Source organism: Amphiura filiformis, chromosome 7 (assembly GCF_039555335.1).
Source record: "Amphiura filiformis chromosome 7, Afil_fr2py, whole genome shotgun sequence".
Classification (NCBI taxonomy): Eukaryota; Metazoa; Echinodermata; class Ophiuroidea; order Amphilepidida; family Amphiuridae; genus Amphiura; species Amphiura filiformis.
Window position 1 is genome coordinate 18,550,792 of NC_092634.1, and position 26,555 is coordinate 18,577,346.

The window sequence follows — 26,555 nt, forward strand, 5'->3', positions numbered from 1 at the left end:
AGTAGTCTGCTAGGTAAAGCGTTAATACACTGTCTGGTCAGCATACCGATTTAATGGTGGAAGCCCTTTGTCCCAAACAAAAGGTACCTTTCGATGAATAGCTTCTCAGATTTCAAATCGGCACAAGTGTACAATGCGTTACATAATCTATTGCCTCTCCATTCTTAATAGCTCCATGGCCAGCGTATTCAAGACATCCAATGCAAATAATCACCTAGATTATGACGTATCATACCATAAATATGGCGGAGTACTCAAATTCATTCAACAAAAGCATGATTACAAGCTATTGCAATCTACCGCGACAGCTCGTCTCACACACATAACAAATGCACAAATACGATCAAATAGGTTGACGACAACGTTTGATTGAATGCACTGCATTGTGCCATGATTACAGTGAAGGACACCGGTTCAATTCCTTTGTATGGAGCCAATCAATAATTTCACGCACATCCTCTATTATTGCCCAATAATTATTGCCCGGGATGATTGCACACTGTAAAAGAGCTATTGTTATAATGTTTGATGAAATCGTGTTTAACTACCGTATTTGCTTAAGAACGGCACAATACAGAGAAAGCAGACAGATTGACTACATGTGGTACATGTATATACATATAGGGAATGTGTGTGAGTCGAGTATTACCAGGGATCGATATAATGGGATAGGCATCGTAGTATTACGTAACACACCGAAAGATGTAGTTTAACTCTAGACAATAGGCGCCATATTGCAGGAGGGTTAGAGTTCATAGAGGAAACGTTAAAGGTTAGTAGATTAGGTCAACCAGGCACATCACTAATGTGTTTCACGAGTTGTAATACCGACAGGTAAAAACATTGATTTTTAAAATTCTCCCGATTTTTAAAATTACTAAATAAGGTTAGTACTTCAAACCATTCTTTGATGAATCTATGCAATATGACGGTAATTTTTGAAACATCTAAGAATCAATCTTAAACATCTTCATGATATTCATTTTTTTGCGCATGGTCAAAGCATGCTCTTGCGCCATCCACAGACTATCCGGTGGAAACTTCAAAGCAACGATCATGCGTTAATATTTACAAAATGGCGAATGATGTAGTTTAAGTCGAACAATAGCGTGACCGGCGTGACGTAGTTTTTGGCATTGTTCCTATATGCACTTTCACCCTCCTGGTATTACCTAATTATAATAGGGGCGTATCCAAAAATGAATTCACGCCCCTTTCAAATGTCGAGCCAAAGTGCAGGCAGGGGGGTGACACTAAATTCACGGCTTTTGTTTAGCCACGCAAACCTATAGCATATTTTGTTGGTTTGCTCTCAACAAAGTGAGGCAAGGTATCGATCGGTTATGAATAATTCACATCAACTCTTACTCAGCCCATGTGATTGAGGTCACCACATAAAGGTGTCGTAAGTTTAGCGAATCGAACCTGTTGAAGATAGTAAAAAGCGCCCCAAGCAAGTTAGACCGGGCGGAAGTGGGTCAACTACTATGATCCCATCAGGCCACAGTGATTTGTTTCTGCAAGAAAGTCTTTTAATTTGATAAGGGAATGTCTTGTTGATATAGTAATGTCGAAATTGAGACTAACTATCGATAATACAAAGGAAATATACGACAAGCATAAGATATGAAATACAGTGAGTATTTGAAGTCAAAAATAGTTTGACACTTCACGTGATTCCAAAATGGCACCCGCGGCAAGAGTTTTTGCCATGTGCTTCCTCCCTGTGGAAAAGTATCCCGAAAAATATCAATCTGCACTAATACACTTATTGGTGTAGCCTGCCAGTATGAATTATTGTTGAAAAGTAGAATGGCACAGTAATTTTGACATTTAATTGTATACCGCCACTAATAATCCAAAAATCCGATCTTTATTCATCACGTCTATTGGCTCATTTTCTTACATTGAACTATTATAGGCACTTCAACATCGATGATAACCAGCGTACACCACAAGACCCCAGAAAAAAAATCATAGTCTCACGTCAAGCCGTCTGTACACCTGTCTTCAATCATATAATAGATTGAATACAATACCGTTCTTTTCAAAGAGACTAATCTTACAGGTGCAAGTGATTAGCATTTCTTTGACATCTAGGGTTCGATGCATCGGTAGGTCCTACAGCATGAACGTGAGTGCGGGCGATCTAGTCAAAATTGTATTCATCTATTGTTATGGTACTTAATCCGATTTAAGTACGTCACTTCGCCAGCGTGCCTATAAACGTATTCTGTTAGGAAGTAGCCTACATAGTACAATTTCAAACTTTGTGATTGGCAATAGGCCCCTACAGGTAGGCCTACATTAAAACGTATGCATGGGTGACACCCAGGAGCGATTATAGTATTTATTTCCTAGCTACATCATATTTTGATTGTTTCCGTTTGCCATAATTTAACACAGAATAAAAGCAAAACTCACTGAAAAATAACATTTGCTGAAAAATCAACTAAGTTTAGGGAGTGTTCAGAAATACTTTGGTGGGGGACAATATATTTTTCGTGTTTATAACTTACAAATGTTTTAACCCCCACCCCTCTTCGTTAACCCAAAACTTTGTTGACCCCCGGTCTCACAAGTTAATGGACCTAAAAATTTAAAAGTACAAAACTATTTTGCTCCCCCCCCCCAAACCTGTACCATTGTACATCAAACGATAGAGGAAATAATATTATTAAATAATACTAAAACTTGTATTCATGTCAGTGTTGTGAGTAATTTAGTGAAATAGGGTAATTTTTTTAAATTAAAACTTCAAATAATATTGTTTTTGTTTGTTTGTTTTAGATGACAATTACAGTTTCATGCAAAAGAGTTATGCAAATGCTTTAAAATATACGTTCGGCACATAGGCCTACGCGTCATACTCTACCCTGGCAACAGTAGCGTAGCCAGCAGGGGGCAGGTGGGGCAGAGTGCCCCCCCTGACAAAAAATGAAAGAAAAAAGTGCCCCTTTGACAAAAAATGAAAGAGAAAATCAGGAGGGCAAAGGAAAAGAAAAAGGGCAAGGAGCCCCTTTTCTAGCAAAATTCAGGGCCAAAATAGTGTAAAATACAAAATTTTTCCGCGCTACGCGCGCACATTGTAACAATAAAGCCCTTTTTAGCCGGATAATGGACGAAAATAGTGTAAAATACCATTTTTTTCGCGCTACGCGCGCACATCATCCCAATAAGGCCCTTTTCGGGAAGCTCGAAGACATACAGTCTCTATGTATTGTATGATGCAACTGCAATTTTTTTCGTCTGTGCCCCAAAAAATTTATTTTGCCCCCCCTGACCAAGAAAGCTGGCTACGCCCCTGCCTGGCAAAGCTAGTCTTGTCGGAATGTGCATAATAATTATGTTTCGTTCGGTAGCCGATACAAACGGAAACTACTCTGTCCATTGATCAAACGTCTATTATATTAACGCCCTCTGGCCAGGTCAGACCATCATTTTAATAACAATATGCTATTAACATATGAATTGGACACATGCAAATTACGAAGTGTCACATCCTGATTTAATAATCCTTGGTGCAGGCCCTATGGATTTCCGGCGTGTTCCTTTAACAGATTGAAGCAACCACGTTTTTCTTCCTAAGCCTCCTCGTCAATAAGACCAGTCCGAGTGGCGCGCCTGCTTGCTTGCAGGGTGGTGTGGTGATGTTCTATTTTGCTTACAAAATATTATCTCATTATAGCAGTGAAAAGCGTGCATTAAAGATTTGTAAAATTGTATAAACGTTGTTTGCATCGTCTATACATACTAGTATGAGTCAGGACACGTTGTATACTATGCTGTAAAAGATGTAACCACTTTGGAGGACTATTTACTCCAACATTACCTTGCTGGCTTCAGGAATATATAGCTATATATTGACATCATTTATCCAGGCTGCAGACCTACCATTTAACCATAGGCAGAGGGATATTTGTTTCAATGCAATAAACGAGGTAAGATATGCTGGCTCGGTTTAATCTTCCGTAATGCATACCATGTGTGTGAATGGTTAAACGTTGTCACTTAGTCTAATGATTGCCATTTGACGAATTGTTTTTGGTTTAATCACAGATTCTGTAGTAATTCTCTATGGAAATTCTCTATTTTAAATGGATATTTCAAAAGGGCATTTCGTGATCCACAGCCTCATCCCCCCACTTTTCTCAAAAAGAGTTGAGATTTCTATATCACTGGAAACCTCTGGCTACATAATGTTTATGTACAAAATATTTCTTGCAGATTAATTCATTTAGCAAAGATATCGTGAAATTTGAATTTCGTTCTGGTGCACCAGAACGAAATTACAACGCATTGTCTATGGAGCAGTGTAATACACATAATCATGCATAACTCACGAACGCAAAATCGGAATCAACTGAAATTTTGGGAATAGTTTTTTTCGTGGATATCTATGAAAAATGACATAAATAGAGGATGCTAGGATCACGAAATACTCCTTTCAAGCAAGATTTTTCCATACATGGAACTCGCAACGACAGGACATTATTATCAATTAAGGCAATTACGAGTAAGAGGTTCAATCCCCAAATGACCAAATTTTCAACATTATGATGACCTGAGACTTTGCTTGTTTAAAATAAAACTACTGAAGTGTAAAAGATCCCAAATATAGAGTGCGCCCTCCTTTTGGGTGAACTGAGAGGAACACACCGGTAGGGTTGAAAAATCGACGTCAAGTGCTGAATATGGGAAATTTTTCATCAGAACTGTAAAATAATGATAGAAAACTTGATCGAAAAATCTATCTTTTATGCACGACGACACGAGAGTTATGTGTGCATAAGATAGAACTTACGGCTATTTGAAAACGCGTCTGCATAGCGTTGATACTTTTATAACGCAAGTAAAAACATTCTTCCGAATGTCACTTTTGGCTACAATTTTCCTGGACTAACATAATGTATCTTCGGATTCAAGGTTGCTTACTTTTAGAGAAAAAATACATCTTTGAAGTACATTCTGGAGATGTTTTAGGTCACAGCAGTGCGATGCTCCGAGCAATGATCATGGCCGATTTACTGTCACCGATGTACACGCTAGCGACGACCTTTTTCAATTGGGTACATCCGGGTCATAATCAGTCACAGTCACTGATCAGGTGGTCACAGTACATGCGCAGTGTAGACGGCTGGTGGAATAAGCACGTGCGGAGTTCAGGATTGGCAAAGCAGCGACTTAGTAGCCCAAAAGGATGACTTTTGAAGATTTTCCACACTACAGTTTCCTGTCCAATAGACACCAATTGATGGTTAAGAAAGTAATTGAGCAACTTTTCAAATCTGGCGTAGGCAATTTATGGTATTTTGCTATCCCATAGATACCAATGTATGAATTTTAAAAACAATCGATCGACTTTTAATTTATTTGACTCGCGATTTGGGCTAACATTTTGGCAACACTGCTGGAGGTCAGTGGGTGCATATACAGCAGAAACACGGCGTTGATCGAAGCCGTTCGGAGAACGAATATTGACGTTTTTCGTAAGTACATGTATGAAAATTTAAGAAAATATTATAGTACAGTGTGTCGGTAATATGTCACGAACTATTTCATGATATTTTGGAGACAACAACTAACTTGAGGAAGAAGTTTTTATTCATATGCATGAAATTGTACTCTGTATGGCAACTGCGTACATGTATCACACGTACATGTAAACAAGTACGTTACATACGATAACATCCTTGCAAGTTCTAACTTTCGTATCACAAGCTATCGGTTGTTCATACGAAAGTTAGAACATTTCGAACAATAGAAAACATGTCATTTCTGCATGTTACCCTTTGCACCTAATTGGAAAAATTCAGTGATTTTGAGGTCTCTGGTAACAACGTTTGCAAAGTATTCTTGTGACACATTAGAGCACATCAGATATATCGAAATGTATTCTGAATACGAGGAATGTCCTTCTGATAGTGATACCAAATAATTATGAATTTTTGATATTGGCGATATAATGTAAATTTTATGGCAAATTATTATAAATGATTTTTTTTTCCATATTTAACAGTCCTCGAAGTAAAGATGATAAATCTAATGATATGTACTTAAGTGTATTTAGCTGGGAGCTAAAGCCAACGATCATTTGAAAATTTGGCATATCGTATTGAAGATACACATTTTTCCCTCAAAAGACCTAATTTTTTTAGGTGTTTTTTGATGAAAAAATCTAGATCCATCAATACGAAAGATCAAAATTTTCAAATGATCGTCGGCTTTAGCTCCCAGCTACATACACTTTAAGTACATATCATTAGATTTAAAAGTTTTACTTTGAGGACTGTTAACTGTCAAAAATATCAAATTTTAATAATTTGCCATAGAATTTACATAATATTTCAAAAAATCAAAATTATTTGATATCAGAAGGACATTCTTCGCATTCGATATGTCTGATGTGCTCTCATGTCCCACAAAAATACTGTGCAAACGTTGTTACCAGAGCCCTTAAAGCATTATTAATTTATGCAAGCACTGGCCAGTTCTAATTAGTGGTATTTAATTCGAATGAATCAAGTCGATATTATTCACCGTTGCACATTGCCAAATACTTTAACCGAGACATTGTGTAATTAATCATGTCATTTATTAAAATATTCCTCAGAAGTGCAATATCGCAGCAAACACAAAACGTTTTCGAAAACATTGCCAAAGGTTAGAAACTTGAATAGAAACGCCAGGTTATATTAAGGGTATAAAAACGTTTCAGCAAAACGTTCTAACAATACTTTTTAAGACAATATAAAAATATTTTCAAACATTAGCAAAAACATTTACAATAACATCATTATTAACCTTAACCGTAGTTTTATTTCTTACAAACGTTTTTTTTTAATTATTATTTTTATGTAAATTCTTTTAAAACGTTCTAACCAAACATGCAAAACCAAATTAAAAGGTTTAAAACGTTTTCAACACAATGTATGTTTGCTGAGAAACTGTCATGCTGTTATATTTTAATGATCAGATAGATAATGTAGACATGATGACACATAATTAAATACCCTATTGACTAGCTAGTAGCTACCATGCCATGTATTACCCAGCAGTGGTTATTTATTTTATGAATAATAATTATAGTTGAGTGCACATACACGAAATGCTAATGGGATGAAACGCTTATACCACACCATCAACTTGATTTCTCCACAACAATTCCCAGAAATCTGCTCGACCACCTCCGGTGCTGCGTGCAAAACCACATACCTTTGCAAAATATGATATTTTGCATATGCAAAATTACATACTTTCCAAAAGTATGTAGTTTTGCATATGCAAAATTACATACTTTCCAAAAGTATGTAGTTTTGCATATGCAAAACTACATACTTCGGCAAACTATGTAGTTTTGCATATGCAAAATATCATACTTTACGGTCACTATGAAAAAATACAAGTTTTGCTGGGAAACCCCGTGCAGTTCGTGTTTGTGAATAAGGGCGCATGTCACAATGATTGGTAACTTATATTTTAAAAGGCAAAATATAGCGGACTGTGTATGTAACAAATGAATTAGCAATATCTGTATCTGTCTCCACAATCCTAAAGTATTAGGCTACATATAATATAAATTATTCTTTGAAAGTAGAGAATATTAGAACAGTGACCGTATGGATCCATTCTGCCCCTAAAGCGGCCGATACCGAACAACACATAGGGCCTACACGGCCTTGACCTGCGGTTGTTCTAAATTCTGAGGGATTTGCATGCTGGTCAGGTAGAAGATAAATAACAGAGTGGGCATAGTGACCTTCAGCTTCTCCGTGTTTGATCAGACCAGAGAAGATGAGAAGATTTCTTCTCATCTTCTCTGATCAGACCTACTGTATAGGCGTAGGCTGCATGGGGTGTATCCTGCATAAATTAGTGTTCTTGGTCAAACCTGAGAGTAGTATACCTCAGGTTCAAACACATGTTTCACACTTAAGTGTACGCTGCATGACTGTATGATGTTTCTGTTTTCAGGGATGATTATCCTAATGTCTAATAAATGATGAGGGACATTAATTTGGTGGTATGCATCCTTACAACACACATCGCGCGGTGTTTCTTTATTCAAAATAAAAGTTATGCAAAACATCATACTTTGTTAGTATGTAGATATGAATGCTATACCGGGAGGCACTTGACGAGGATCATGTGGGGATACTAGTTAATCACACCACCTCAATGCCTTCGGCAAAATATTTCCCTAAAATATCGCGAAGTAGTTTGATTGACAGATTTCACCTCTGACCTCAAACATGGCTGCGCCCAGGGAGACATTCACACACACAAAATGCAATACACACGATAGTTGTGCAAAATCAATCGCATTATTTGCCTCGTTTACCGACGTGCTTGACAAGTTTGCAATAGGTTTTCAATTCATCTTGTATCAGAGAAGCAAATAATAAGATGGACTAAGGACAAATATTGCCACGGACATCGAATCCCGCATCGAATACACGGCGAAAACATGACGAGATATCGCGATTTGTTCCATTGACCACCATGTACTGCACTGCCCGTGTGTTTTCATATGCATTGATCATACCTTTCCCAGTGGGCACAGGTTAGGATTTCGACGTTGTATCAACGTTGATACAACGTCGAAATCTAACCTAACCTGATTTCAACCCGATTTCAACCTAGAGATTGGTTGAAATCAGGTTGAAATTTCAACGTCGATACAACGTTGAAATTTCAACCTGATTTCAACCATGTTTCAATCAACTTTCAATGCAAAAATTAAGAAGGTTGAAATCAGGTTGAAACTTCAACGTTGATACAACGTTGAAATTTCAACCTGATTTCAACCAATGTTTCAATGCACAACTTAATGACCTTACATAAAATATTATTAGGACGAAATATGCATGTCTAGTATAAATACATGTTTAAAGGTCGATAGCATTGAAATTTTACCCAAGTTTTTCTATATATCCAGGCCGCATGATCTAACGATTTAAACCGAACTTCCGTTCCCTTCTTCAAGTGGCGCGCGCGGCGTGCACTACCTCAAATACTTACGCGAAAACACCGGGTGATACGGGGTATGCTATACGGCCCCGTCGCCGCTCAATTGGCGGGCTGATGTTGATATGGGAATTCCTACAACATGGTGAAGCTGGTGCAAGTGACGTTCACAAACACTTGTTAGGGGGGCTGATGCAAAAGGGTGGGGAGGGGCTTTAGTTTTGACCCTCCTAGGGGTAGAGGAGGGGCCTTGAAAAATGACCAAAAATGTTCCCAGGAAAATTGAGTTTATATGATTTTCTATGGGATTGACCCATAATTTTCATGTCAAAGGGGAAGGCTGAATTTTTAGAGATCTGAAAGGGGCGAAAAACTTTCACGATGATTTTTTTTTTTTGCATCAGCCCCCTAACAAGTGTTTGTGATCGGTCCCTAATATGCCTATTCGCATATCTTCTATCTATTTTACTAACCCGATCATATCGCCCCGGGGTATTGCCCGGGTATCGCCGCGGCGGCATAGCCGGCGTCACAGTGACATCGCCCCGATATCTTCATGGTAGAAATCGCCATGGTAGGTTGAATCCACAGCCACCGATGGCCATTTTATTCGGACCTTATGAGATGCATAATTAGCGAAGTGACCTGACTAAGGCTACTGACAATAACAGGGGTAATTGATTTCTCGCTGTGTGAGTAAGCTTGTATACGACATTGCGGTCAATGGTTACGGTATACTGCCTCCACTGAGTAGTGAGTGCAGCAGACTATAGCCTGCTGCGCGCTGTAGTCCATGCAGGACCAACGCAATATAACATTAGAGTTTTGGTTAGATTTTGAGTTCAAAGCGCACGGCCAATTTTCAAAGCGCACGCTAACGACTATCATATCTGTTCAACACGTATTTTCAAGTGTATGAGACCACATCTGGTTTCTTGAGAAAAATTCAATTGCGGGAGATATTCATCATTTTCTAACCCAGTATCCGAAGATTTTCGTCTGATATCAAAATCGTGCATAGCAATTCACGTGTATCGATCCCGTGTATTCGTTTTAGTGTCTCTGCTGCACCAAATAATTATTAGCCAGGCGATGTCGGTGTGCGTCAGTAGCTACGAGGTCGGCAGATCGAGGTCGGCACCCATACGCGGGAGGCAACCGGGTGCGGGAGTGGGTGGGCCGGCCGCATCATAGGCCTATGTTGTCGATCATAGTTGGGGAAAGCAGGGGAGAGTTAGGGGGGGGGCACGCCCTCTCTATTTTTTTTCATGGGGGACGGCAAGTGTTTATAGGTAGGCCTATACCGCACGTTTGCAAGATATTGTGGGTGGGTACGTACACGCGTGCACAATTGTGTTAACAAGCGTTCGCAAATGTTTGCGAGTACGCACTCATGTTTACAAGTGTTCATGGGTACGCTTGCGTACATTGCCGGTACGCACACACGTTCGCAAGTGTTTGCGAATACGCACGCGCGTGCGCAATTGTTTATGGGTACGCATGCACATGTTCAAGTCTTTATAGGTACGCACATGCGTTTGCAAGTATACATAATGCATACACAAGTGTTTGCAAGTACAAACGCACGTTGTGGGTACGCATGCCCGTTCCCAAGTGTCTGGGAGTATACGCACGCACGTTCGCAAGTGTTTGCATGAATACACTCGTTCTCAAGTGTTTATGCGTACGCATGCACGTTCGCAAGTGTTTGCAAGTACGCAAGCGTATGCGCAAGTGTTTATGGGTACGCACACGCATGCGCAAGTGTTTATGGGTACGCACTTGTGTTCGAAAGTTATTGCGGGTACGCACGCGCGTACGTTACGCAATCGAGTTTGCATGTGTTTTCGAGTACGCATGCCCGTTCGCAAGTGTTTATGGGTACGCGAAAGTTATTACGGGTACGCATGCGAGTTCGGAAGTGTTTGCAAGTGCACACTCGCGATCACAAGTGTTTATAGGTAGGGGTCTACGCACGCACATTTGCAAATTATTGAAGGTACGTATGCGCGTGCACAATTGTTTATGAGTAGCACATACGCCCAGACAATAGGCCTACGCACACGCGAGTGCAAAACTGATGCCACTGCCACGAGCGGGATGGCGCATCAATCAATGACATAATGCCTAAATTGAATGTGTCCGTTTATGTTTGAACTTGATGTAGGATCTGGATTTGGATCTGGATAGGCAAGCAGTGAATTCTGCATCACGCTAGAGTTGTAGGCTAGTCGGCCTAGGCCTATATCTGAAACATGTTGAAAAACAATTTTAAATTTTTGGATATTCGTTACATGTAGGGCTAGTTCTGGTCGCATTTTGACCTAAAAACATGTTTCTAATCCTAGATCACCATGTTTGGACATTCAAAAGTTAAAAAATTTTGGATTAAAATTGTAGTAGTATCGCTTTCGCCCAACACTTTTCCAGAACGGATATTGCCCAATGTACATCAGTTTAGCAAAATGAGTTGTACGCGTACGTGTGACGAACATGAACTTGAGGCCTAAATTTGCAAATAAAACAGGTTAGTAAACATTTAAATTTTCTTTAAAGGTCTACTTGACTTTTGGACACATTGCTGGATGTATATTTCAACTTGGTTTTCCATTTTGTATCATCAGGATATGTTAAAATAGTTAAGCTTACTGAGCAGTTAAATTACATGCCCATGTGCCTGCTGCACATGACATGCATGCTGTACAATCATGAATGCACCATTCGACAGACACGAAACAGTGCCTTGAAGTTGACATGCTTAATGACTTGTATTTGTACAAGACCCAGTCATGCCAGTTTGGAATATTTGCTGGGGGCAATCAGGCCCGTAGTCTGGATTGATGGGGGGGGTATTGATTTTGAAAAAGTGGACTTTTTCATAATTTGTAACTTTTGGACTGGGCGGATTTGGACATTTTTGGACGGACCAAGAAGGCATAAAAACGCTCGCTGCGCTCGCAAATGGGACTTTTGGGTTAAAAAGGGGAACTTTTGAGCCTTTGCCTTGGCATTGGGGGGGGGGTGCTGGCTACGGGCCTGGGGGAAATGCAAATGTTTATTGTATAATTAAGAAACTAGGCCCCTAGGTCTAGCCCTAGTCATATCCTGCAGCAATGCTCATGTGCTGCAATCGCAAATTTTCAATTTGCGATTGTACTGTGTTTGGTCAGTTCTTTCTTTCTTTCTTTCTTCTGTCAAACCTATAACGAGCCATCGCCATATGCTCTAGGTCAGTGTCCAACTCGGGGGGTCAAAGGTCATAGGTCATTTATGGCCAAAATGTGATTTTCACTAAAAATGCTTCATCTTCCACAAATTACATAATACAATGACGTCACTTGCATACCTGCATCGCCTTAGCCAGTGTCTAAAAGTTGTACAAAGAATTGGGGTCAAAGGTCATTAAGGGGGTAAAATCTCCCATTGCATTATCTCGACATCCGTAATGGGTATGGGGCTCAATATGGGGAATATATTGAACACTTTGCAGGGGTCAGGTCAAAGGTTATCTTGGGTCAAATCTTATGATTTTTTTCTTCTGGACTCAAACTCAGTGACAGCAAATCTCATGACCAGGGGAACATTTTGCAGGGGTCAGTGAGTTAAAAGGTCATGCAGAGGTCAAATTTTAGAAATGCATTTTTTGGACATCTGTAAGGGGTACGAGGCTCACACTCGGTGACAACAAAATTAATGACCAGGGGGGATATGTTGGAACACTTTGCAGGGGTCAGGTCAAAGGTTAACTGGGGTCAAATCTTATACCGTAATTTCATTTTCTGTAATGGATATGGGGGCTCAATTTCGGTGACAACAAACCTCGTGACCGCCCGGGAAACACTAAGGTCAAAGGTCAGGTTAAGTTACTGGTAGGGCAGACTAGATGTGTCTTTGATGATTTGACATGAATTTCAATGTCAAAATGACAATGATTTTTAAACATAATATAGGCATACTGAGTGATAGTGATACCAAGTTTGTGGAAGTCCACATCCCAGTGACAAAATGATATTTTAATAAGCGCAGAATTATGAAGAACACAGGGCCCAGGGGCCTATAAATATGGCCAGGCGTAAATAGTATTACCAGTAATAGTTAGTAATCTTAGGACTAGGCTAGTGGAATTTGTGGAATAAAGTTCTTTTCAAATAGATAGAGCTTTTAAGAGCTCGGATAGCGACGTTTTCACGCATTTTGTGTGGGACCTGAGAGCACATCAGACATATCTAATTGCATTTTGATTTGAATACGAGGAATGTCCTTCTAGTACGGTATCAAATAATTTTGATTTTTTGAAATTCGAGATTAAAAATTGATATTTTTGAAACAGTCCTCGAAGTAAATTCTATAAATCTAATAACATACTTAAAGTATATGTAGCTGGGACGAAAAGCTGTCAATCATATGAACATTTTGACCTTTCCTATTGAAGATATAGATTGTTCCCCAACAAAATTGAAGTCTTTTGGGGGAAAATCTATTATGAAAGGTCAAAATTGTCAATAGTTGACTTTTCATCCCAGCTACATACACTTCAAGTAGATATCATTCGATTGATTAAGTTTAGGGCCTACTTTGAGAACTGTTAAATGTCAAAAATTGCCATTTTTAATAATTTGCCCCAAAATTTTTATTGCATTGCGAATTTCAAAAAATTTAAATTATTAAATATATCAGAAGGACATCCCCCTATTCAAAATTAATCATGTTAATGTTCGCTTGTGCTTCCTTGGTAGGCCTAGTTGCAACCGTTTAGTAAACATAACGGGTAGGCCTATATCTAATCTTTTCTGAGAGACTTAAGGTTAAATTACAAAGATATACATCATAGGACCCTAATATTAATAATCTACTTATCTTCGTTTTTAATAGGCTAAATGAATTATGAACTTTATTCAGTATTATTTTGTATTCACGAGATTTAGGCCCTTAAAGCTATAGGCCTATAATACCTTCAAGTTATTAAAGGTCGTAAAGATCTTCCTCAAATAGATTCAACATTAAGGTGCAATCTGCAGTTCTCTAGAAAGAAAGTGAGGCTATTTTTAATTTTTCATTAAACTTATCACTGCTCTATGTCAAAAATATCATGTTCTCTGAGTATGCCTACTTTAAACATGTGCAAGCATGAGCCAATTAGTGTTGAACACTTTTTAGGCAGATTTTTTAGGCAGAAGATTTCACATCCCCAAATAATGTCTCTAGTCTAAAGCATGTGTCTAAAGGAGCAAAAATAAATTATAATTTCCCTCTTTTTGGTCCCAAGAATGGCCCTAAGAATTGTTCAGCAGAATGACCCTAAACAGTCGGGAGTAACAGGTCTACCTTCAGTAGGCCTATGCCTATTTTACACTAAGCATATTAATCGTACTGCAAGTCTATGTCAAATATAATGTTTTTGTATGTGTAAATTATGGAAATAATTGTATTTTAAATCCCTAATTGTTATTTTTGTCGTTACAGCTGACGTGTTGTTGTGCCACGTGACAATGGAATCAAAACCAGATTGGCCATGCAATAGACAGACTATAGTCCATGACAATGTACAATGTATAAAGCATCAAGAAAATTGACTTAACTTAGAAAGTTAAAAAGCAGCCAAAGGTTTCAGATGAACTGACAACTTGAGAGAGCCATAATTTTAATACAAGAGCATGGTCAAATCAAAGATGGAGTAAACTGGCACGGCATGGCATGGACCAACTCCTACACTGAATAAAGTCCATCGCTGAGCAGTTGCTGCCACATACTACTCATCCGTTCAAGATCTAACTTGAGTTGTTAGTCATCATTCATTCCATATAGCCCGCAGATGGAATGAACTCACTTACTCACGCCTCACATTCCAGGAACTGTGAAATGGACCAGCTTCAAAAAGTGTTTTGGTCAAAAATGTGAAATGTGTAAACCCATCAGCTTAATGATAACAGCTGTTATTGCCTTGATATGTGTCTTGACATAGAAAGAACTAAGTAAGCAAATACAGATTCTGGTCTAGATTTTCTTAATATTGGTATTGATGACATCATTAATGCGATATAAGCCTATTGATAGGGTTGACGTTTTCGATGCTTATCTCCTTCAGCTAACACTGAGCACGACAAGGATCCTTTGAATACGTTGAAGGGTGAATTGCAAACGCAGAACACTTCCAAAGCTGTTGATCACACTATCTGTATATGATCTGATCATCAGTCTAAGAAAGTTCTGTGAAGTTCTTCGATGAGAAAAATAGAAGTATTCAGTTGTATAATCTGTCAACAATTTCCAGTTTAGTTATACGTGTAAAAGTCAGGACTTAGAAACCATAATTATGTTAAAGATATCTTACATGGTATCAGAAGTTTTAAGTACGTTGTAACGTGAAAAGAAGAAAAACTTGAGATTTTTACTCAAGATTTTTACGCAAGCCAGGGGAAACCCTATATTAACATTAAGTATATATAATGGGCACATTGCATCCACATTCTTAAAAGGTTCCAAAAGGGTCAAGTTCTAAAGTGTCCTCCTAGTACATATCTAGGCCTATGGATAACCCTCGCACTTTAACACAAACAGTTCTTTTGAGAACCATCACAAATCTAATGTGTTTAGGCTCTAAATGTCCAGCTCTTACACTCTTTAAACAAATACGCACGTTTTAAAGGAAGGCTCCGCCTATCACAACATTATGCCCTATTATATGTAAGAAAAATAATTATCAAGCACGAATCACGTGGTTTTATCTAAAACAAACTCAATGGCGACCATGTGATTCGTGCTTGATTATTATTTTTCTAACAGCATATGATGTAATGATTGCCGGAGACTCCTTAAAGTGCTTAGGAATAAAAGAAAATATTGTTTTCTACATTTTCACGAAACGATAGGTATTTTTGGCAACTCCAACTCCTAAACATCACAAATCACAAATAAAAAGCTTACATATCTAATTTCTAAAAGTTTAAAATGACTTTCAGCATAAAATTCCAAGCAACCTTGAATTTTCGATGTGTGACACACATCTTCATGGTAGGAAGTCCTATGATGTTGTTACTTGTTACATATCTAAACATGTCACTTAGCTAAACGTTAGCAGTGTTGAAGACGGGATATAAGTGTTTAGGATGCGTTTAGATACAAATTGTATCAAAGTATGATACATGTAACCATGGTAACGTAACTTGAAAATCAAAAGGACGGAGCTGATTTTATTTTGGATTTGCGATGTGTAGGAGAATATGTTTCAAAATATGAAACCATAACCCTGAATTCAAACTCTATTAAGGGATTGAGTATGAACGTTTGGACAGTATTTATTGTGGGACATTAGAGCACATCAGACATATCGAATTGCATTCTGAATACGAAGAATTTTGATCCTTTTTGACCCATATTTTTGATTATTCAAAAATTATTGAGAGAACTGTTTCTAGTTTTGTGTCTTTAGAACATAAATATGCAGTTTTTTTTAAGACACACAAAACTATTTAAGTGTTTTTGGTTGTTTTCCAGCTAAGGCGGCAGCCACTATGAAAGTGGCTATACCATCTTGAAAAAAATAATGGATTACCTCATATCCAAAACTGTTCTGCAGCTAGAGCACTATAATATTCCTGGTCGATTTTATACCAATAATAGGTGAAAGAAGTGTCCTGTATGTACATGTTTTTGTTGTTGTTTTCAGCTAAGGTAGCGGCCATTTGAAAATGGCGACCCATCTTGAAAAAATACACCAGAATTGTTTAGTATTGCTGTATTACTATTACTTGCATTATAAAGGTACACAAAATGCTTTGTCAACTCTATAATAACATGTTCATACATACTCACGATATAACGACGTTTCTGATTGGATTTGCGCCCTTTTTTGCTGGTCATAAATACCGTTTATGACCAGTACGCAGGGCATAAACAAGCTGCGTCACGCAGCGTTGGAACCCAATTAACACGATCCACGATTTGCTAGTGTTGCGTACACGCGCATGTCACCGTGCCCATCTCACGCGGAGCGCAAAAGATGACGCGTATCACGCGTTGACTCCCGGCCGTTGACCTCATAAGCCGAGCTGCTTCCTGCAAGTAGGCCTACTCATTTTCTTCCAATTTTAAAGGAAAGCGGCATGGAAATGTTATTTAGAACTTGTAAACCCTTTTTATTTTCATCTGTATTGAATTGCTAAGAATGTTGGGTATGTATGAACGGGGTTCATTCATAGGATTTCGGGCATGATCGCTGTTTATGCACTCGGCTCACGCCTAGCGCCTCGGGCATAAACAGCGATCATGCCCTCAATCCTATGAATGAACCCCTAATTAAAATATCGTGCATCTATTTTTCAAAAGTGTTTTTAGAATGCTATTAAAACGTTTTTATACCCTTTATATAAACCAACAATAAAACGTTATCTGTAAAATGTTTTGTGTTTGCTGGGCAACTCAACTTGCAGGTTCTACGACGATGTTGAAAAATTGATATGATGATAATATCAAAAATAAATTTCAAAGTTCAAGGTAACTCGACTTATGGCCTAAAACGCGACGCTTACTTTGCACGTAAAATCTATGGAAAGCTATTTAGGATTTGAAGGGTAAAAATAGGTCAAATCATCAAATTGAGGCTTTTACGGTCAACTGATATAAAAAGGTGAGAAAATGTGATTTTTGGGCAAAAATTTGATTTATGACAAAATGTTTTTTGGTAAAAATTTTATTTTTGGTTATAAATGTGATTTTTGGTCATAAATGTGATTTTTGGTCAAAAATATGGGTTTTTTTTTCAAAACATGTGATTTTTGGTCAGGGGTCAATAATGTGATTTTTGATCACAAATGTGATTCTTGATCAAGATTTTTGGTCAAAAATGTACTCTTGGTCAAAAATGTGATTTTTGGTCAAAAATGTGATATTTGGTCAAAAATGTAATTTTTGGTCAAAAATAGGATTTTCGGTCAAAAATGTGATTTGTTCAAAAATGTGATTTTTGGTAAAATTGTGATTTTTGGTCAAAAATGTGATTTTTTGGTCAAAAATGTGATTTTTTGGTCAAAAATGTGATTTTTTTGTCAAAAATGTGATTTTAGTCAAAAATGTGATTTTTGGTCAAAAATTTGCTTTTTGGTCAAAAATGTGATTTTCAAAAACTCCGCACCCGTTTGCCTCCCGCGTTGCGGTGCCGACTGCACCGGCGGCCCTCCGACTCCGACGCATGCTCCACTGCACGCGGCCAACCGACACCACACCCGGTAGACTCCCGCGTATGGATGCCGACTGCGCCGTCCCTCTGCACCGACCACTGCGCGCGGCTCACCACGACTCCACACCCGGTTGCATCCCGCGTGTGGGTGCCGACTGTACCGGCCCTCTGCACCGAAAACGACGGCGATACCAGTTACCCAGGGGCGATACCAAGCCTAGCCTATAATCATGAATTCATGATAATATTCTCCCAGACGGACCACAGCGTGGGTACGTATAAATTTATTACTATATAATAATTATATTTAAATAAATATCAGGTTAAAATCGGATTGAATTCAGGTTGAAATTAGGTTGAAATTTCGACGTTAATATAACGTGAAATTCAGGTTGAAATTAGGTTGAAATTTCGACGTTGAATCAACGTTGAAATCGGGTTGAAATCAGGTTAGAGTCGATTTGCAAATACAACGTGATTTCAACGTCGAAACGTCAACCTGATTTCAACGTGATTTCAACGTCGGGTGTGCCCACTGGGTTTGTCTGTGTGTACAGCTAGCTGAGCATGCTTAAAGTATGTTGGATTGTGTTGCTTGTTGTGCAATTGTGTACACGACTCTGCAAGGTGGGTTTCTTTATATTTAAACCATTACTACCGTTCACAAACACTTAAAAATGCAAAAAGGGGGCCCTGAAATTTTTTGACCCTCCTAAAGGGGGGCCCTGAAAAAAATGACCTCAAATTTTCTTGGAAAAATTGAGTTTATATGCTTTTCTATGGGGTTGACCCATAATTTTCATGTCAAAAAGGGGGGGGGGCTGAAATTTTCGAGGTCTGTAAAGTCCCCCCTTAAGTGTTTGTGAACGGTCCTTTACATTTAATTATTTTGCTTAAAAGGTGAAAAAAAAACGAGGGGTCTTGCCACCATGTCAATAATTAGCTAAATATGGAAATGACTGTTTTCAAATTCTGCATATTTCTGCAGCCATCATTAACATAGGGGCTGTGCAATAATTATGAACCGGGGGGATTTCCAAACGGCTTGCCAAAATCACTTGGCCCCCCTTCTCGCCCGCCAAAATTTGCTTCCCCCCTCGGCCTGCCAAAATTCTTTGCCCCCCCCTTGGGTATGCCAAATTTTGGGATCCGCATTTACAAACCTCAAATGGCCTAGACATATGTTGCGAGCGCATCGAGCAGGAACATTTACATATTTAAGCGTTTCCGTCCTGTTTTCCATAAGCCTTTTATTTAAAAGGTGCCCCATGAATGTGTGCCACAAATCGTTTGCCCCTCCCTCTTGGCTTGCCAAAAATTGATTGCCCCACCCCTTTCTGCTCGCCAAACATTTCTTGCCCCCCCCTCCCCAGGGCTCATAATTATTGCACAGCCCCTTACTTTTTTACTGTACAAAAAGCAAGTAATTCATCATTTTCACCACGGTGATCTGTATCGCCATTTTTCTTCTATTCTGCAACCTACTACAGGAATTTTTAATAAATCGTGGCAATGTGATTTTCAATTTTAAAAGCGAGTGCATCCGAGTTAAAAGAATGAAACTAAAAGCATCGCTGGATGCTGTCCATGGTAAAAGGCAGTCTATAATCCTGATACATGGATAATAATTTGTAATTTATCATTGGCTAATATTTATTTTATTCTCATTTCCAGGTGCAGTAGAACAACTGAGGATAATGGCGCACTTCTTGAAAGACCAAAAAGATAATGATTTGGAAGCGAACAGCTGGCATCTGTAAACCATCTGTTGCATGCATTTAAAACTCTCCCAACATGCTGCTGGACCGATAAAGTCAACAATTTAATTTTTGAAGAAAAATCTTATTTGGAGGTTGAACATTTTAAAAGAAATTAAATACTTGCATAGCAATACATGTTGTGCATAAACTAACTACATGCACGATGCAGTAGTAAATATGAACTCCAATTATAAAAACAATGAGGACCTCACCTCTCAACAAGTGACACTGACATCATGACATGTGATGCCTACGAGTACAATGCAGAGTTCCTTATACATTTTATAGACTGTAAATTATAGCACAGAATGATTGGAAATGTTCAATGTGCAGCCACTTTTATTTGGTTCGCCTCAATTTAGGTAGGCCTAATGACATCAATGTCTTTTCGCGGTTGTGCCATTACAAACCAACTGAGGCTCTCACCAATTCCGAGTTCCCGCCTGTTCTTGGCCTACCCGGTTCAAAGTAACTACAAAATTTGAAAAAATAACCTGGCAGTTATAGGCCTTAAATTACTTGTTATTCGGGGTTGGAAACCAGAGAAATACTGCTATATAAAAAAAAAATTAAATTGGATTAAGTTGTACAATCAGGTACATGTACCCAAGTACATAATTACCTGTTAGTTGAGAGCCCTAAAACCAACATTGTACATGTGCGCTCTACGCAATTAACTTTACAAGTGCGATTCAATACTCCACCCCGGCCCACAAAATTTTGCACCAACGTCACTACCTAACTTGAGGCGAACTAATGAATAGCCAGGGTTCCGGTGGGTGGGGGTGGGCAGTGATGGGTAAGGTGTACCTTCATTCCAATAATTAAAAATCTGGATACTGCAAATATGATGAGTATCGACTTCAAGGGTTTAAGTCCAGAAGGCCCCAATTGCAATAGCTGCCATGTAGACATCTCAATAATTTTTGCATTATGTAGTGTACATATCTAAAATATGACACCTGTCAGCTATTGCAGATAGGGCCTTCTGGTCCTAAATCTTCAACTTGTAAATGCTTTATTGTTGGCAGACAAACTATTTCTTTCATGAAGACTAGCATTGGCAGGTGTCAGTCAATGCTAGTCTTTTGTGAAAGTACCATATTAAGTAGGGCTTGAATTGCAGCGAGGCCACCAAGGCCATTGTGTGCCCTATTTCAGTTTTGGCTTTGGTGCCCCATATCATTTTCAAGGCATTCTTCATCACTTGTTGGCCTTGGTACCCTCGCTAGTCTTTAGGGAAATTGGGAAGGCTTGTGTTCAGGCCTTGAATTTCAATGTTTTTTGGGGGGGCACCCATTTTCAAGCCCCCCAAAAAAAAAAAAAAACATTGAAATTTGAGCACTGCACACAAGCCTTCCCAAAGACTAGTGACTGCCAATAGACAAACAAATGATCTTTTTGTACTTGCAATTCATTACTTAAGTTATTTTTACACTATATAAAAAGACAAGAGTTAATGAAAAAAAACACAACAAGAAAGCATGGTGAATACGGCCGGTATGTAGTTTTGATCACTGTTTATTTTGAGATTTGTAAGAAATTTAAAAAATAAAAAGCACTATTTTTTAATTAAAAAAGTATGAAGAAGTTCTGTGTTTGCTTGTGTTTGGCATCAATAAACAATCAAACCAAAATAGTTCATCCCACCTACTAAATAGAGAATAAATGATGGGAATTTTTTTTACTAGCCCCTACTATTGTGTGATGGAAGATATCCATACAGTATACGTTCCCTACAAATTCCTCAAACTAAAAAAAATCAGTCTACTAGTGATTGTAATCAGAGACAAGTCCAAAATTGGATTAAAACATTTAAATGAAATTTAACTGAATTCTAATCTATTCTTAAACACTTGAGAATGTTCCTGCAATCTTATTGGTTCTTACCCGTGTGATATGACACGATATCACACGGGTCAGCGCGTGTGCATCGATGCGATACGCGTACTCGCTATTTGAACCAATCGGAGGTGCATAGCAACAACAGGACTGATTGATTTTAAGCCCTAGGTATAATTCCTTGCAAAATGTAGGATTTAATTTGATTAAAATTTGTAATACTTTTGATATTTTTATTTGAATTGAAGTGTTTAAGAATGAGAATAAAGGTATTGTTTTTAGCCGCTGTCGTGCATCTATCATCTCATATAACACGGGCGACATCATTATTTTTGGCGTAAAACAACTCGGTTTCGCCTCATTGTTTTACTTAAATTAAAATAATGATGTCGCCCGTGTTATATGAGACGATAGATGCACTCCAGCAGTTAAAAACAATACCTTTATTCTCTAATTAGAAACATTCAATCTAGAATTCAATCTAATGCGATTTTTAAAATCGCTTTGATTTTTTAAAATCCAATTCGATTCAATCTAATTTGATTTTAATTTAAGGGGTTAAAAATCAATCTAAGCAATTTTTAATCCATTAAATTAAAATTGAATTAAATTGTATTCTAATCTGTCTAGATTGAATTGGCGTAAAACAACTCGGCTTCACCTCGTGCGACATCATTATTTTTGACGTAAAACAACTCGGTTTCGCCTCATTGTTTTACTTAAATTAAAATAATGATGTCGCCCGTGTTATATGAGACGATAGATGCACTCCAGCGGTTAAAAACAATACCTTTATTCTCTAATTAGAAACATTCAATCTAGAATTCAATCTAATTCGATTTTTAAAATCGCTTTGATTTTTTTAAATCCAATTCGATTCAATCTAATTTGATTTTAATTTAAGGGGTTAAAAATCAATCTAAGCAATTTTTAATCCATTAAATTAAAATTAAATTGAATTAAATTGTATTCTAATCTATCTAGATTGAATATTTCTAATACTAGATCTAAATAATTTTTTACACATTCCATTACACCTAATTTATGAGTCCCGACTTTTAATACTAGTATTGTTCTTCAATTAGCAACATAGTGAAGTGCGTTTTTGAACTCCGTTATTTCAGTCCTTTGTTTTGTCTGCCTCTGCTGCAAAAAAAGCGACATGGAATGGCTCACAGGGGCATTGGTCAATGGTGACTGGCAGTTGCTTGTTACTTGTACAGTAGCTCTCATCTTTTGGCAGGTCTGAAAAGGAAAATATGATTTTAGAAAATTTGTTAGGGTAGAGCTGGGACAGTGGCACAATACGCATGGGGCTGTTACAGCAGCTTTGTTTGAAATCCTTGCCCCCACTCACACTTCCCCAAATGAACACATTCTTCAATAAAAAATCAGCATTTCCCCAGCCCCCTTTGGTGGTGGTGGCAGATTTACCCCCAGCTGACTGTTCTCTTGATTGCGAAAGTCTAGTTTCGTCACTGGAGAATGTTACCCCTGAACCCTGTGGTGCGGTGTCATTCAGCACTGAGTGATTTCATTTATGGGGCAAATTATTAACCCCCAGTCTGTCGCACACCACAGGGTTCATTTAGGTGTCATATTTGGGAAGGTTCACAAACACTTGTAACAGGGGGGGGGGGCCTATTGCCAAAAGAAAAATTGCCGGGGGGGGGGCTTTAAAAATTTCACCTTGTTCTTGTAGAACATTGATTACCGGTACACTATTTTCTATAGGGTTGACATTCATTTATGGCCAAAAAGGGGGCCCTGAAAATAATATTAGGTCTGAAAGGGGGGCCCTGAAAAATATTTCAGACCCCCTTTTTCCCCAATCCCCCCGTTACAAGTGTTTGTGAACGGTCCCTTTTTTTCCCCCCCCCCCCCCTCTTCATTTCACTTTTATATTCCTAGCCCTAGGTCCTTAAATTTCTAATTACAGACTTACTTTTTCACTAAGGGGCTGTGCAATGTGCAAAATTATGAGCCATGGGGAGGGTAAAATAGGGGGGACAAGAAATTTTTGGTGAGCCGAAAGGGGAGAGGCAAGAAATTTTTGGCAAGCCGAGGGGGGGGGGCAAATGATTTTTGGCACACATTCTTGGGGCGCCTTTTAAATAAAACGCTCTAAAAAGGCTTAGGAAAACCGTACGGAAACGCTTAAATATGCAAATTTTCCTGCTCGCTGCACTCGCAACATGTACATATAGACCATTTAAGGTTTGCAAATTGGGATCCCAAAAATTTGACATGTGCATAAATAATTTGTCTTGAGTCTGTGTAGGTGGAAGGGGGGGGGGTGGTCATAAAATTTTTCGACCCAAGATAGGGGGTCCTAAAATTTTTTGCCCGCGATAGGGGGGTCATAAATTTCTCCGGGGGGTCATAAATTTTTTCGGAAGAAAATGCCAGCCCCCTTATGTGTGGGAATTCTCATAACTAAAATCTAAATTAACAGGTTTGGAAGTTTTCTTTTGTAATGAAGACATTTGTTATTAATAAACAAACACTCGTTGGGAGACACTCAGTGATAAAGTGCATTTTAGGGTCAGTGAACTCGTGAAAATACTATCTCGACATTGCCGAATTCCACAGTCTTGCACTACTGGCGAAGGGAGCAGAATCCGAAACCGCTGACAAATACCTCGTAGTTGTTACGCTCGTAAGGCCAAAATTTCCATTCTTAACTATTTAAATGGAAAAAGAGAGTGTATATCACACATGGACGAGTCGATTTACGAGAAAGATTTACAAAATATTGTTGTATAGGCCCTAATGCCGAGACTAAAATTTAGCCTAGCCGAAAGCTTGAGATTCCCATTGAGTTTAATACGAACCTGTCAATTCATACCAAAAACATGCCCACATTTCAACTCGATTTTCTACCAAACTGGTCATAGATCTCCTACAATTTTTTGATATTACATAAATGAAAGTGTTATTTACCTCATATATCCATTTCAGTCGAGATCTATGACTGGAATTCCTGTAATTCGTTGCCAAATATTGGTAATTTCCTCATTTTGCACCACACAAACCAATGGAAAACGTTACTTCCGGGTCGCCGAGAAGGCAGGAAAAGTAGGCGGGGCTTGTGAGAAAAACTTCTAGAATCGTTTGAGTCGGGACGGTAGAAACACCGAGTGCATTAAAAGTAACGAACCCAATGTGGTGGTGTGCTAGTTAATGACTAAAGGTCTCTCGGTGAGAGTTTTGACACCAAAAAAGGTCATTCTGTGAGAAGGCTTCCAAAAATGGGATTTTTCTAGAGACTGTGGAAATTTTGCCAAAAAATGAAGTCTTTCCGTGAGACTTTTTCAAAAAGTCCTTAAAATTATATTTGAGAAAAAACAGGGCCATTCGGGGAGCTGAGAGATTATTAGAAATTTGGGGATCCTTTGGGGGACAGAAAAATAAAAGGGGGGTAAAATGAGGATCAAAATGATCAATTATTATCATGATTATTGTTGGTGCTTAATTTTTTGGCGGATTTTGGATTTAAAGGATAATTCCTCTCATCCTAACATGCAATGGTTACACTTCCAAGTGTAACTAATATAATACCAAGCCCTATAGAATTTACGAACTGGACCTGGCGGTGTGTCCTTAGACTATCAATAACATCTTCAGTTTGGCTTAATTGATGTAGTTGCTCTCGCGGGTATAAATCATTAATTAATTATTAATTTGGATTACAGAAGGAGGTATTATGAAAGGTTTTCGAATATTTGCGAGGTGTGGTTTTTTTCACAGGGAAATCAGTGGAGGAAAATTAAGGCCTACCTAATTCATGTAATTATTAGGTTCAATACCACTAATTCTCTGGAACACCGTACAGTTTTCAATGAAAAAATATGCAAATCAAGCACAATCTATATAAATAAAAGGAAGTCGCTAAATCTTGTCCAGAAGCAGTCTCCGAGATGCTTTCACTTTCAGCTCTGATTTATTCGTACATTGATCGGGTACATATTGCCATTAAACCATCTGACGTTCATTTTTGCAAAACTATTCAGTAACTATGGAAATAACAAAAAAAATGTTCGGTTGCTAGGCCGTTGAGGTCAATAACCTTATGGGTCAGGTCATGATAGCAAACGCGTCAAAATGCATGCGGTGTCCAACACGCGCGGTAAGTGGCGAGTCACGCACCTGCGCGTACACGGCACCATGGTTTCACGCGCATTGCGGCGCATGGTATGGACGCATTTAATGTTGGCTTACCGCGCGTAGGCCTACGTATGTTTGTCTGGGTGTGTACGTGACTGACTGCTTCTCTGAGACAGTGGCGGATCCAGGAATTTGGAAGGGGGGCACACTCGGAAGTTTTTTGCCGCCACCTTTTTGAATGGCCACGAAGCACCATTGTGTCGCGCGCCGTGCAGCCGGCTGTGTCCCTTCAGAATTGGAAACTGGGTCAAAGCAAAGGCCTTGAAGCCATTTCGGGGGGATCATTGGGTGTAAGCTGATGAAAGGGGGGGGGTGTTATTGAGTGACAGATTTGCAAAAAAAGTCCACTTTTCAGATGGAATGTTAAAATATAGCCAACAGAGTCGTTTAACTGTTCAGTATAGCCCGAAAAGATTAAATGATAGGGGGTGGGTGAAAGTCCACATTTTGGAAATTCTGCGACCCCGCAAATAAATCCTGGCTATAATGTAGGCCTAGCTTTTAACACGGGCTCGCTAAAATGTTTTGCATCAACTTTTAAACATGATGCTTACATGTTTTATACCATTAATAACCCGAAATTGAAACGTTTTCTAGCAACCTCTTTAACATTATTGTTTTATGTTTGTTGGGATAAAGTTAAA

At 38.6% G+C, this 26,555-nt stretch overlaps 1 protein-coding gene across 1 annotated transcript in view; it reads left to right on the forward strand.

Moving 5' to 3' along the window:
• Positions 1–3,620: 3,620 nt before the first annotated feature.
• LOC140156828 (uncharacterized) overlaps positions 3,621–26,555 on the forward strand; it is a 31,620-nt gene continuing 8,685 nt past the window's right edge. The window contains exon 1 of the mRNA XM_072179824.1: positions 3,621–3,941. The gene's annotated coding sequence lies outside the window, so the exon portion shown is untranslated. The remainder of the gene's footprint in view (positions 3,942–26,555) is intronic.